The sequence below is a fragment of the Rutidosis leptorrhynchoides genome, chromosome 8 (assembly GCF_046630445.1).
Source record: "Rutidosis leptorrhynchoides isolate AG116_Rl617_1_P2 chromosome 8, CSIRO_AGI_Rlap_v1, whole genome shotgun sequence".
Lineage (NCBI taxonomy): Eukaryota > Viridiplantae > Streptophyta > Magnoliopsida > Asterales > Asteraceae > Rutidosis > Rutidosis leptorrhynchoides.
The window spans coordinates 89,456,386-89,469,657 of NC_092340.1; positions in this window are offsets into that span (position 1 = coordinate 89,456,386).

Below are 13,272 nucleotides of genomic sequence, written 5' to 3' on the forward strand. Positions count from 1 at the left end.
TAAACACTAGTTTGACTCACGAGCAATACTCCCGAACTATACCCATAACCTCCATAGCTATAACCCATAATTTCCTTAGCTCTATCCCGCTCGAAAAACCCGTTTTGAAAACATGCGAGCAGAACCACGTCGTAGTATTTTATGTATAATAATAATAATAATAATAATATTACTAATATTAATATTAATAAGATTAATAATATTATTAATTTTTAATAATAATAATATAAATAATATATAATATAAATATAAACAACAGAGGGAGTAATTATATCAGTGTATGTGTGTGTGTGTTCTCGAGCCAAAATGTCGAATTTATATATGTGTCCAGGAATCTCACCCCATGCGATCGCATGGGTTTCATGCCCATTTGCCATGCGATCGCATGACCAGCCGCTACGCACCCAATATGTTTTGTTTTCTTGTTTGTCAACATATTTTTCACTGTAGCAACCGTACTGTAGCAAATAGTGTTTACTGTAGTAAATAGTGTGTGTACTGTAGCAAAGTCGTTTCACTGTAGCAAATAGTGTTTACTGTAGCAAATAGTGTGTTACTGTAGCAAATAGTAATTACTGTAGCAAAGTCGTTTTTACTGTAGCAAATAGTGTTTTACTGTAGCAAAGTCGTTTTTACTGTAGCAAATAATGATTTTCGAAAACACTGTAACAAAATGATTTTTACTGTAGCAAATAGTGATTTTCGAAAACACTGTAGCTTTTCGGGTACTGTAGCAATTCGAAAATACTGTAGTAAATTAGTGTTATACTTGTTCATCTTAAACATTTTAGTTAACTTATCTAAATATCAATCGAATCAATAAACGAATGTTACTATCGTTTACTAAATAACTTGAAATTATATATATGTATATATCTTTATTTAATATACATAAATAAGTTTTTAAATACACATTGCAAGTTATTTATGAATAATTAATATTCCAACTTATTGTATATATATATTTAGAAATAGATGTTCGTGAATCGTCGGTCAATAGTCAAAGGTTAACTGAATATATAACATTAGTTCAAAAAGTTTGAGAATCAATATTACAGACTTTGCTTATCGTGTCGGAAACATATAAAGATTAAGTTTAAATTTGGTCGGAAATTTCTGGGTTGTCACAGTACCTACCCGTTAAAGAAATTTCGTCCCGAAATTTGATTGGGATGGTCATGGCTGACAATAAGTATGTTTTCATGACGTATACGAGCTGAAAATTAGAGTCTTATCATCATTGAGTAATATAGATAAAACAATTCGATTTTGTGAAGAGTACGAGTGAAGTTATCACAAAAGAGTGAAATGAATAAATGTAGATTCGTCATATCTTTTGACGTAGATAGGATTGATTTTCGGAGTTCAAAGGATTTAGAGAAAATCTTCGTAATAAGATTTGATTCTTCGGTAGTTAAGGAGATAGGATCTTCTTTGATTAAATGCGATAACCTGTCACGATTACTCTGTCAGATTTTTCGCTATAAATCCACTCCCTTCGTTTCTTTATTTTCCATAGCTCATACCTTCTATTCTTTTCTCCCACAATTCATTTTTAAAGCATTCGTCAATATGCTCCATCCAGTTCTGCTTCTTGATATACTCCTAACTTTCATATATGTCATTCTTTTTTTTCATCTGCCGCTAGAAGAATCTTTTTTCTTCTACTATTACCTTGGGGTTATAATGTTTTTAATTCTCCTGTGTCTTTACGTTGCAATACGTATTGATATATACGGTTTGTAATTTATGTGTTGTTGTCAGGCTTTATATTTTCCCTTATATTTTGATGTTTCTGCTTCCGTCTTTCTATAATTATTGACATCCACAGTTAATGCTCTCTCCTATTTGCTGCGATATATACTCCCATTTTTACTTCGGAGATTCATGCTTTTGTTTTCTTCTTCTTCCCGACTTTAATTCAAGCGAATAATGGTCCAGAATTCGTAGATATGGAGTTTTGAATGATCATAATATACAAAGTAGAAAGGAAAGGTAGTAGCACGATTTGATTTGTCAAATTACCAGAATATCCGAAAAAGACCGAATCATCAAGAAAAATATTTTTCTTGATATGTTTAGAGATTAAATAGAATGAAAGAGTTATGTAACATGGTTCATGATGAGGGTATGATCTGTGAACCTTTATCACGTTCCATTAGAAACTCAGCATGACTTACTGTAATATAATCATGTTGATCAAGTGTTATTATATTATACTAACTAATGCTTCAGTTCCCAACACTACTTCAAAATATTCATATTTTAAATTCGAAGGTTTACAGAATATAGAAACTAAACAGTTTCCTTTATGATGTAATACAGATAACGCGAGGAGATAAATGATTTCAGATAAGGATAGTTATGAAAATATCTTCAGAAATATCGAGGATATTTATAATGAAAGATACGATGATATCTTAGAATTTCTAATATCGAAAGATGATAAAGAAGATTTGTCCGTAAAGGTTTAGAGTCAGGAGCAAGGTATTTGTTAATGACTTCAGCAGATACTGAATCATTTGGATTCTTTGAAGGCAGGTTTAGTCTTTGTGATTTGTCCACAGCCTCCTTCATGATTTGCTCAATCCGTTTTCCAGTTCCAACTTTTCTGAGCTTTGCCAACACAATATTCTTTATCATCAAACTTTCAACTGTTAAAGTCGTTTACAGTTTTTGCTGCTTCATTAGCTTTTTCAACATTCAGAGTATTGATTCGTAGACTGGTTGCTTTTCAGAATTTCAGAATGAAAGCTCATAATTCTAAGAGATGAATGTTATATGTATACATATGATGTTCTAGTACAGTTTTGAATTCAAAGTATGGCATTTGAAAGATGTAAGAATCTAAGAGTTATGTTTTCTGTTAAATCTTGGCTTGGATTCTGATTTTTCAAAATCAGAATATGTAATCAAATTTGGATACGAATGGTTGTGTTGATTTCTAGGAAAGAATGTATATCGTTGTGAAAGTAGTGAGTATAGTTGATGATTTGCTGAATCAGAATCGAAGAATGTAACATATTAATTGTGAATTTATATATCTTTCGGGTATTACCTACCCGTTAAAAGTTTCACAAGTAATATTTTGTACCAGAGAATTTTATTACAGTCTTTATGAAAATATATGTATGTATATTTTCTTCAGATGTATTACAGATTTAATGAGTTAATATCATATTAAGCTCATTTGATTTTCGGCTGGATTAGATATTGAATAATCTCTAAAACATTAAAGCTTTCATAATCTTCGTAGAGTATTTCACTAATGTAATCAATACTTCGTTATTCTGTTCTATTGATATTTCCTCAGTGAATCATGTTGGTGCTTACGGAATTCTTGCTAATTTCGCAAGGTAGGTATGATGTTTTCTGGAAAGTTTTAAGTACATCGAAAATGAAAGTGTAAAATCAAACATGTATTTGAATAATACACTTGATTTATTATGAAATGGAATCTATTAAGTCAAAGCAGAGATTATAGTTAACAATTGTTAAGTCATTAACGAAGGATGTACATCATAGCATATTAATAACATGAACTAACAGAGTAGTTAAGATTCACACGTAATAGCTTAGTACGAAAAGATTTATTTTGATCTCAAAATTCATATATATAAAAATATACATATAATTTCTTTAGAGGGAATGAGTTAATACTTCATAACTCGTTGATACGATATACGCGTTATTGATTAGTGATGATGTTTGCGGTGATTATGGATCTGGCGGAGCTTGTGATGTTGTAGATGTTGCTGATGCTGACGATGCTGACGGTACTGACGATGCTGGTGATGCTGACGGTACTGTTAATGCTGCTGGTAAAACATATCTAGCTTGTAAATCTTGCACCATTCCGATCAGGGTTTTATTTCATCATTTCTATTCGCTCACTCATCTAGTTTACAATTAGAACTAGAATAAGTAATCTCTAAAACTTTTAGAAACTACATATTCTCTGCAGAATATTTCTTCGTTGAAGTTATGAATCAATACTTCATCGTTTATTGTTGTTGGTATTCCTTGGTATCTATGGTGCGTATGACGTTGATGTTCGAGGTACAGATTGTGATGTTGAGGTGTGGGATGCGGATGTTGTTGTTGGTGGTGGTAATGATACTGTTGGTGTTGATGATGGTGGTACTGTTGATGCCGGGGATGCTGCTGGTGCTTGTAATCTTTGCACCATATTCTCCACAGCCACTACCCGAGCGCGAAGCTCGTTGACTTCTTCTACTACACCGGGATGATTGGCGGTTCGGACGAGCGGATGAATAAGATCCATATTTTGAGATAGTATATAATCATGACGAGATACTCTGGAGATGAGAGAGAAGATGGTATTACGAACAGGTTCGCCGGTAAGTGCTTCAGGTTGTTCGCCAAGAGGGGAATGTGGTGGATGGAAGGGATCACCTTCTTCTTGTCTCCAATGACTAAGTAGGCTACGAACCCATCCCCAATTCATCCATAATAGGTGATGACTAATTGGTTGATCCATTCCGGTTACACTGTCTTCGGAGTTCGAGTGAATATCCATATCGGAATAGCTGTCGGAGTTTAAGGAATTTGAACTAGATACAGGATCCATTTTGTGTAATTAGGAAAATGATTTTTGAGGTGAAATAGATTATAGGACTTAGATTTTGTATTCTTCAATACATAATTTACATATGTATATATAATACCAAAATCCCATAAATTACGGAGAAATTTTCGGAAGATGTCAGGAAAAGTTTAAAGTAACAGATACGCTAAGATATGAATTTTGTCGATACACTATCTATGCAGTAAATGCAGTAAGACATGTCTAGACTTAGGAATGATAAGCAAGTAATTTCCGACAATAAATGGTAAGCAAAACTAGGTAAAAACAGATACGGTCATAGTCCAGACTCACTAATGCATCCTAACAATTACCAGTTAAACACAGTAATGCAATTTCTGGTTCCCAATGACCTCAAGCTCTGATGCCAACTGTGATGACCCATCCAAATCCACTTGGACGAATACATCATTCATTGATTTCACAGTGAGGTTTTGACCTCTATATGATACGTTTTGTAAACATTGCATTCTTTTGAAAAGGCACACCATAAATGAATATATAAATCCAAGGTTTTCGACGTCTGATGATTTCTACGTATAGACAATCACCGTATATAATAGTTTACTATAATACATTCGTTGACAATGCAGTCAAAATAAGATACATGGTGATGATTTTGTGAATGCAAAGTTTTCTCGAATAAAGCATGTATGACTCCATGCACATATCTTGTATAACGTATAAGCAAACAGCAGAAGACTTCTAGAAACCTGAGAATAAACATGCTTTAAAGTGTCAACACAAAGGTTGGCGAGTTCATAGTTTTAATGTTGCACATATTCTGTATATAAAGGTGGATCACAAGATTTTAGTTGTTTCATCCAGAAACGTTTATCAAAATATTCTACAAGATTGAGCACCCTGGTAACTAAGCTTTAACGTTATAATAAGTACCCCTGTTTTAACATACATGCAACCAATATGTACAATACACGCAATCCAACGTGTACTAACCTCAAATAGCATACGTCTGTTTTATAGTTCAGGATAGGGTTTCTATACCTGTAACAGACGGGGATGTCAAGCCCTATGGATCCATATACAACTACTCGCGCCCACCAGTTCTTATAACCAGCAGTTACTAGTTACCAAAGCTAAGGGATTTTCGGTTCAAACTCGATGTAGAATTTAGTATGTACTTGTATCCATTGCATTTAAAATAAAGTGCATGTATTCTCAGCCCAAAAATATAGATTGCAAAAGCAATTAAAAGGGGAGCATATGTAACTTACCTTAGCAGCACATAAGGTCATTCATCAAAATGTGACCGAAACTCGAAATGCAAATTAATCATAGATTTCAACCTAGAGAACATATGTTGGTCAATAAATGTCTAACAGGCTAGGTCGGGTCATAGTGTATCACAATCCTAATGCTCGAGACCGACATGCAAAAGTTAACAAAAGTCATCTCAAAAGTCAACCTGACCTAATATGATCTTTAAATCTATACATGTTTATTATCATACTATAAGTCTTGATAATTGAACGAATTTACAGTTTATCAAGCTCAAAATATTATTTATTTCAGGAACTATATTATATTTGAATTATCATGGCAATCGAAAATATTTTATTATTTCACATAGTTTTCCAATACTTGTAAAATCAGATTAGAGTGTTTATAAAGCTTTAAAATATGATAACACAGTCAATTTTGACAATTGCTCAACAAGACGAGACATGCCTTATATAGAAATTCATTTACTCGATTAGTAATATTTGAAAATCTAATTTATCAATCTCATAGACAAGTTGTTTAAATATTAATTTACAGTTTCAAACACAATTTCAATTAACGTTAACCATAATTCAATTGACCATATCTTTTAATCCGTTCATCGAAATCATGCGATTTCTAAATGAAAAGTTAATAATTTTTCGCCAGCTTTCCAATAACATGCATATCATATACCTTATATCAGTAGTATATGTATTAAATTCGTGATTCATCATAAAACTATCTAACGACGAAATTTAGCATACAAGCATGTATAAACATATATACTCGAGCACTAGACATGGATACACTATTAATATATAAAAGATAAGATATGAATGCTCACGTATCAATATTGTGATTCAATATTGTAGGGAAGTACGTAGACGCAACGGAGATGATAAACACTAGTTTGACTCACGAGCAATATTTCCGAACTATACCATAACCTCCATAGCTATAACCCATAATTTCCTTAGCTCTATCCCGCTCGAAAAACCCGTTTTGAAAACATGCGAGCAGAACCTCGTCGTAGTATTTTATGTATAATACTAATAATAATAATATTACTAATACTAATATTAATAAGATTAATAATATTATTAATCTTTAATAATAATAATAATAATATAAATAATATATAATATAAATATAAACAACAGAAGGAGTAATTATATCAGTGTATGTGTGTGTGTTCTCGAGCCAAAATGTCGAATTTGTATATGTGTCCAGGAATCTCGCCCCATGCGATCGCATTGGTTTCATGCCCATTTGCCATGCGATCGCATGACCAGCTGGTACACACCCAATATGTTTTGTTTTCTTGTTTGTCTACATATTTTTCACTGTAGCAAATCATTTTTTACTGTAGCAAATAGTATTTACTATAGTAAATAGTGTTACTGTAGCAAAGTTGTTTTTACTGTAGCAAATAGTGTTTTACTGTAGGAAAGTCGTTTTTACTGTAGCAAATAATGATTTTCAAAAACACTGTAGCAAAATGATTTTTACTGTAGCAAATAGTGATTTTCGAAAACACTGTAGCTTTTCGGGTACTGTAGCAATTCAAAAATACTGTAGTAAATTATTGTTTTACTTGTTCATCTTAAACGTTTTAGTTAACTTATCTAAATATCAATCGAATCAATAAACGAATGTTACTATCGTTTACTAAATAACTTGAAATTATATATATGTATATATCTTTATTTAATATACATAAATCAGTTTTTAAATACACATTGCAAGTTATTTATGAATAATTAATATTCCAACTTATTGTGTATATATATATATATATATATATATATATATATATATATATATATATATATATATATATATATATATATATATATATATATAGATGTTCGTGAATCGTCGGTCAATAGTTAAAGGTTAACTGAATATATAACATTAGTTCAAAAAGTTTGAGAATCAATATTACAGACTTTGCTTATCGTGTCGGAAACATATAAAGATTAAGTTTAAATTTGGTCAGAAATTTCCGAGTTGTCACAAGCAGGTTCCCCTCCTTTCATGTATTTGGGGTTACCGGTAGGAAATAAAATGATGAAGATTAGTGATTGGTCCCCGGTTGTTGATAAGTTTGAGAAAAAAATTAGCGAATTGGAGAGCTAGAATGATTTCGTTTGGTGGCCAACTTACTCTTATGAAATTGGTTCTATCGAGTTTACCTCTATATTATTTTTCACTTTTTCGTGCCCCGCGTTGTGTGCTAAATAAACTTGAAAGTGTGAGACTGATGTTATGCGAGGTGTATATAAAATAGTATTATTTTTAGTGCGAAAATACTATTAAATACGATACAATTTTACACAAGATATTTATTTTTTTATAGAATGGATATACTTAAACCTTGCTACAACACTTATAGGCAGTGTACCTAATCGTACAGTAGTGTAGTTTTTAGTAAGTCCGGTTCGTTCCACAGGGAAATCTTTAAACAAAGCTCAACGCTATATTAGTTTACTTTTATAAAAATACAAACATATATATAAGTAATATTATTATTATAAAGGGGGGTTTTTACCGTTTAATGACCGGTTTGTCGATTTTAAGATTTTAGTCGTAGTTAAAACCTAATGTAAAATATAAAATAAATACAAGACTTAAATTAAAGCGTAAAGTAAATAACGATAATGAAATTGCGAATAATAAAAATGCGATAAAATAAAATTGCGATAATTAAAAAGTACGATAATTAAAAGTGCGATTAAATAACAATAAATAAAAGTGCGATAATTAGAAGTGCAATTAAATATAAAATAAAGGAAATTAAATATGAAATAAAAGAATTATGCTTATTTAAACTTCCGTAATCATGATGTTTGACGTGTTGATTTTAGTTTTATGCCCATGGGTTAATTGTCCTTTGTCCTGGATTATTTAATATGTCCGTCTGGTTTTTGTCCATAACAGTCCATCAGTCATAAATATAAAGTGCGAGGGTCCTCGTCAAATTATTATTATACCCGAAGTTAAATATTCCAACTGATTGGGGATTCGAATTGTAACAAGGTTTTAATACTTTGTTTAATGAATACACCAGGTTATCGACTGCGTGTAAACCAAGGTTTTACTACTTTGCTAACAATTACACCAATTACCCTTGAATGTAATTTCACCCCTGTTTTAATTATTCTAGTGGCTATTAATTCATTCCCGTGTCCGGTTAAATGAACGATTATTCGTACATATAAATACCCCGCCCATCGTGTCCGATCGAGTGTATATGGTAATTTATAGGGACGTCCAATTGTAAATCTTTATATTAACATTAACAAACTTTCATTTAGTTAAACAAATATAAAGCCCATTAATAGCCCATAGTCTAATTTCCACAAGTGTCGTTCTTTTGTCCAAACCCCAATTATGGTACAAAGCCCAATTACCCAATTTTAGTAATTAGCCCAACATCATGATTACTTCGGATTAAATAAGCATAATAATAACTTAGCTACGAGACATTAATGTAAAAAGGTTGAACATAACTTACAATGATTAAAAATAGCGTAGCGTTACACGGACAGAATTTCGACTTACACCCTTACAATATTCGCTAACATACCCTTATTATTAGAATTATAATTAAAATTAAAATTAAAATATAAATTATATATATATATATATCGTATAGATAGAGAGATAGAGAAATAGAATATGAAATTTTGATCAGAATTCGGTTTGCTTTATAGCCAGAGTTGAAATTTGGGGCTCCGCGACTCGCGGCAAAATCCCCTTCAAACTCCGCGAGTCGCGGAGAATGTATTTACATCTCACACCCTTGGAGTTTCTCTGCCGACGGTTTTTTATATATAAATATAATATATATATATAATTAATATAATTAATTATATATTATATTATATTTATATACATAGTTAACTTGTAATTTTTAGTCTGTTGCGTCGAGCGTTAAGAGTTGACTCTGGTCCCGGTTCCGGATTTTCGAACGTCCTCGCGTACAATTTAATATCTTGTACTTTGCGTTTTGAATCTTGTACTTTTGTAATTTCGAGACGTTTCTTATCAATAACTGGAACCTCTTTGATTGTCTTTTGTTCTTTTGAGCTTTTTGGTCGTTTGCGTCTTCATATCGTCGAATCTGTCTTTTGTCTTCACCTTTTATTATTTAAACGAATATCACTTGTAAATAGAACAAATGCAACTAAAAGCTTGTCTTTCTTGAGGAATAATGCTATGAAATATATGTTCGTTTTTAGCATTATCAAATATTCCCACACTTGAGCGTTGCTTGTCCTCAAGCAATATCGTCTTGAAATACAAGAATCACTTCTTTATTCTTCACACTTTGTACATCAGTGATTTCTATACGGCGGTATAAACAATGGTAGTAACGATATGGTTTACAGTCCCACATGACTATAAAAATTTAGATCCATTAAGGAAATTGGATCTTTATGAAAACATTTGATCTTTTGAAAATTAAATCTAGTTTTTACCCTAGATAAGTTTTTCGGAATAACCCTTTACCGGTGTTTGCAAAATATTTTTGTGGGTTTGGTGGGTTTCAGATTTGAAAATTTTAGCTCAAACTTGCGGTTTTGTGTCACCCACTTGCTAACCTTGTATTTGGAAAGCAACACGTCCAGTTTACTTGTTCCGTATATTACCTTTCGGCAAACTACCGTCCGGTTGTAAAGGAAAGCGTTGAACAAGCAACTGTTAAGGCAATGTCCCGTGACATGCTTTTGATTATGATCTATAACGTGTCGGACGCAATTACTATCCTTGGTAGGAGCAATAGTAAAGCTCACCCTTATAATTTTTTCGGTATGGCACAAGGTCCTGTCTTTGACCATGCTATGCAACCACCGTTCTTACGGTTGACACCCGATTTAGTTCAGGTGACCTAATGAATTCCAGGTGAATTCCTAGGATTTTACGTTCAATGGTAATGAACGCATTGAAAATAGGGTTTTCAGAAAACAAATCGGTTTGTAATTTTGATCAAAATATTTTCTCGTTTAAGCTCGAGTTTAGATATCATTGAATTCCATGAGTTTGTAATTCTCAATCTTTAAGGTCAATCTCTAGGATTGAGTAATATCAGTCTTAAAAGCTGATTTTTAATCTTTAAGGAGATTATCCTTTCTGGGGATCTGATTCATTAGTCTTATCCAGCTAATTTGCATGGTGCCCCCCATTGTACGAGATAAATCCTTCTCATGGTTAGGATAAATCTGACCACTTGGCGACCCTGTTTAATGCTGAGGTCCGTGGATTTCCTGCTGATTTTAGAGATGACTTTTCTAGATTTTTCGTCAACCTACAGCTGGTCTGAACGACAACTTCATGACCTAAATCAAGAAGCGCGTTTCTTTTTCGGAAGACTTTACTTCCTTTTAATGATGGAATTGATTCATCATGTAGATCCATCTCTTCTTTTCTTTCATCGGGTAAAACAGTTTAGTTTAGTTCAAAGCAAAAGTATTTTCAGTTATTTGTTACAGATATATGTGACATATGTTTAAAATAACTTGGTAAATTTTCCCACACTTGGCTTTTATTTTCCTTTTTATTGTCCTCTATTCCATTTTAAATGAATTTTAACATTTTAGTTTGTTTCTCAATTTATGTCCTTTCCGAGGTAACAATAATTTCGGTGTTAAAACCTAGTTTTATCGTTCATAAATATGTATAAACATGATTTTGAATTCATTTAATTGAAAATTTTTAAAAATTTTACTAGAATTGGGTAGTCAGTATATAAGACTAGGGCTGTTCTTTTTTATCAGAGAGCACTAGATTCTAATACAACTACTGCTTTACTAGTATTTTTAATGGTAACCAAGTGTTTAATATAAAAATTTTAAAATCCGAAAGAATTTAACCCCTTCCCACACTAAAGATCTTGCAATGCCCTCATTTGCAAGAAATCAGTAACAATTTAAATTATTGAGGGTGATTTGTGTGAAAATGATTAAATTTTTACCAAAGTTTCCAAATATATTGGCGTTTGTTTGCTGAATGATAAATGGTGCACATCATTTGTTCATTCCGTCTTGTTGTTATTTCACATATATTTTGCATCTTGTCGTCAAAATTAGTTGCTTTTGCTGAACTTAATGCCAGTCTTTGAAAATGCGTTGTTTTACCCTGTTGTGTACATAAGATAAACTGCAAACATATATACATATTTTTGAAGTTTGGTATATTACCCCACATTCAAAAATTATTAAAATCTAAGAATAAAAGTTAGATAATTATAAAAATGATTACAATATTAACAAAAGTATTAAACGTATCAATAATTACAAATTACAAAATAAAAAAAATAATAAGTAAACTAAGGATGATATTGGTACCAATAGGGGTTCCAGGCATAACCATAAGTGCTATAGAATGCTTCGGCAGGGTCATACGGAGGATATGGTGGCTGCATCTCTATAGACCAAGGAGGGAAGACGGGTTTCGGTGTAGGAATATAGTTTCTACCTATATGTTGGCAATGAGCTATGATCTGGTTCTGATGAACTTGCCAATCTTCAAATGCTCTCTGTCTAGCATTTTCGTATTCCTGAGAAGCTATAAACCTATGCATTTCTTGCATCTCATTCCCCCCTCCTACATTACCTTGCTGCTGGTTTCTCTCCACCTGTGGATGTCTACCATGGTATCGTACTGCGGCGTTATTTCGCCTCTTCAAAACTTTCGCACCATGGTATACATTTAAACCTATAGTATCGCGGGGTTCCGGCTCTTCTAGTAATAATCCCCCCCGACTTATATCCACACCGAGATATTCACCAATCAAAGTAATAAAAATACCACCTCCTATTATGCTATGTGGTCGCATCCCCCGAACCATAGCTGATAAATAATAACCCATACAATATGGTATACTTACAGCGCTTTGTGGGTCTCGAATACACATATGGTAAAGCAAATCTTGTTCATTTACTTTTTCTTTGTTCTTACCCCTTTGTGTAATCGAATTAGCTAAAAACCTATGTATCACTCTTAATTTGGCTCTATCTATATCCAAATAAGAGTAGTTTCCCCCTTTGAAACGGTGATGGCTTGTCATTTGACTCCACACACCGTGTGTATCAAAATTTTCATCTATTTTTCTACCGTTTAGTATCAATCCTCTACAATCGGCAGACGCTAACTCCTCAGGCGTATATATACGTAAAGCCTGAGCCATGTCCAGTAAAGACATGTGGCGCATCGAACCGCCTAACAAAAATCTAATAAAAGAACGATCGGTTAAACTAGCTACCCGATCATTCAACTCTATACTACATAACAATTCTTCACACCATACTTTATATACAGGTCTGCGTATGGTGAATAAACATATCCAGTCATTAAAAGAAGAATTACCATACCTCTGTACAAGTAATTCCCTAATTGGCCCGGCTAATTCTACAGCTTCTAAGGGTCCCCATTCTATG